Here is a 2500-nt window from a genome sequence, read left to right as displayed (position 1 = left end):
ACTAGTTAGCATGCCAGAGTCTCGTTCGTTATCGGAATCAACCAGACAAATCGCTCCACCAACTACGAACGGCCATGCACCACCACCCACAGAATCGAGAAAGAGCCGTCAATCTGTCAATCCTTTCCGTGTCCGGGCCGGGTGAGGTTCCCCGTGTTGAGTCAAATTAAGCCGCAGGCTCCACTCCTGGTGGTGCCCTTCCGTCAATTCCTTTAAGTTTCAGCTTTGCAACCATACTCCCCCCGGAGCCCAGAGACTCGTGGTTTCCCGCAACGCTGCCCGGCGGGTCATGGGAATAAACGCCGCCGGATCGCGGGTCGGCATCGTTTACGGTCGGAACTACGACGGTATCTGATCGTCTTCGAACCTCCGACTTTCGTTCTTGATTAATGAAAACGTTCTTGGCAAACGCTTTCGCTCCGGTCCGTCTTGCGCCGGTCCAAGAATTTCACCTCTAGCGGCGCAATACGAATGCCCCCGGCCGTCCCTCTCGATCATGGCCCCGGGTTCCGGAAACCCACAGAAAATAGAACCGGGGTCCTATTCCATTATTCCTAGCTGGGGTATTCAATGGGGCGCGGTGCCGGCCCTGCCTTGAACACTCTAATTTTTTCAAAGTAAACGCTCCGGGCCCCAAGCCGAGGACACCCAGTCAAGGGCATCCGGGGGGCGCCGGGAGGCCTGGGGGTCCGGGACCGGCGGTGGCTCGCCTCGCGGCGGACCGCGCGGCCCGGTCCCCGAGATCCAACTACGAGCTTTTTAACTGCAGCAACGTTAGCATACGCTATTGGAGCTGGAATTACCGCGGCTGCTGGCACCAGACTTGCCCTCCAATGGGTCCTCGCCCATGGGTTTGGGATGCACTCATTCCAATTGCAGGGCCTCGAAAGAGACCTGCATTGTTATTTTTCGTCACTACCTCTCCGTGTCGGAAATGGGTAATTTGCGCGCCTGCTGCCTTCCTTGGATGTGGTAGCCGTTTCTCAGGCTCCCTCTCCGGAATCGAACCCTGATTCCCCGTCACCCGTGGTCACCATGGTAGGCGACGGACCTACCATCGAAAGTTGATAGGGCAGACATTCGAATGAACCGTCGCCGCCGCGAGGGCGCGCGATCGGCCCGAGGTTATCTAGAGTCACCAAAGCGAGGCCGGGGGCGGACGGCGGCGGGTAGGCGCGAGGCCCCCCTCTCCACCGCCCGCGCACCCGCATGGGTTTTGGATCTGATAAATGCACGCGTCCCCGGGTACCCACCCCCCGCCCCGAGGGGAGAAGGGCGGCCCAGGTCGGCGCTCGTTGGCATGTATTAGCTCTGGAATTGCCACAGTTATCCAAGTAACCGGGTGGAGCGATCAAAGGAACCATAACTGATTTAATGAGCCATTCGCAGTTTCACTGTACCGGCCGTGTGCACTTAGACTTGCATGGCTTAATCTTTGAGACAAGCATATATTACTGGCAGGATCAACCAGGTAGCCCTCGCCTCGGGTGAATCGCGTGGTGGTAAGGCCCGAGAGTGCCGGAGGAGAGAGGGAAAGGACTCGGCGGAAGAGAACCCTCCCGCCCGCACCACAGCTCCGCGCCGCCTACCTACAAGCGGGCCTCGCTCCGCCGAGGCGTCACGACTGCTCGCAGGAGGGGGCACGCGGGCTAAGTGGGAGGGGGGGATTGGGCTCCCAGGTACCGCCGCCTACCCACCCCCCACCGCACACATGGAAATGAGGGGGGTCTGCCGGCGTTGGGCTGGCCGCTGGGTCGAGGCCATCACCAGGAAGGATCGTGCTTCGCAACGGGATCGAGTGCGCCGCAGATGCCGCGCGCGCCTACCACACAGCTTCCCCACCCCCAAGTCAGCCTACGCGCCCGGGATTACACCCGGGTGGTGAGGAAGAGGAGGGGGGGCAAGGAGGGATGCTGCCCGGTAAGAGCGCACGCACAGCACCGACTAGCGCACTTGTTCCGTCGGTACAGGGCGGTCTGAGATCGACGGGCCATCTGAGTCTTTAACCCAAAGGAGCAAGGGTCGAGGTCTGGGTGAAGGCCCGCCTCGCCCTCCTTTCGAATGCCCAAAACGGGGAGGAACCCACCCCACCCACAGCGGTCCCCTTTGTCGGAGGACCGGGCAAGGGGCCTGCCCCTGGGGCATCGCGCACAATTCCCATCGGTCAGGTGGTGGAAGGCGGTGGCACGTAGTTACGCGCTCAAAACCTAAGTCCACTAAATCACGCCTTCCCCGAAACCTCGACGGCAGGTCAGCGATAACCAGTGACGGCTGCCCAGACCTCCGGGAGAGAGAGACCCAAGAGGTCACGTCCCGCCCGGCTGTGAACCTGAGCTCGGGGGCCATGGATAGTCAGGGTTAGCGGCCGCTTCTTGCTTCTCCCTTGCCGAATCGGGTGCCGATGGTGACCCGCGACTGACTTTGCCTTCGGCAGCCGGAGCGGTGCTGCTGGTCACCCACAGCTGACCTTTCTGGCTGGCACGCGGGGTGGCACTTCTCC

At 61.4% G+C, this 2500-nt stretch overlaps 1 protein-coding gene and 1 non-coding gene across 3 annotated transcripts in view; one reads left to right on the top strand and one right to left on the bottom strand.

The window, feature by feature from the left end:
- LOC141382096 (18S ribosomal RNA) overlaps nt 1-1474 on the bottom strand; it is a 1939-nt gene extending 465 nt beyond the window's left edge. Inside the window, exon 1 of the ribosomal RNA XR_015484628.1 lies at nt 1-1474. This exon is cut by the window's left edge and continues 465 nt beyond it. This is a non-coding gene — a ribosomal RNA (18S ribosomal RNA).
- Nucleotides 1-2500, top strand: part of LOC148682569 (uncharacterized) — a 1090975-nt gene that overhangs the window by 66179 nt on the left and 1022296 nt on the right. The window lies entirely within an intron of this gene.

The sequence above is a fragment of the Danio rerio genome, chromosome 4, assembly GCF_052040795.2.
Source record: "Danio rerio strain M-AB ecotype USA chromosome 4, GRCz13ab, whole genome shotgun sequence".
In the NCBI taxonomy this organism is placed as follows: Eukaryota; Metazoa; Chordata; class Actinopteri; order Cypriniformes; family Danionidae; genus Danio; species Danio rerio.
Note: the sequence above shows the minus strand (reverse complement) of the source record. Positions and strands in the feature narration are given on the sequence as shown.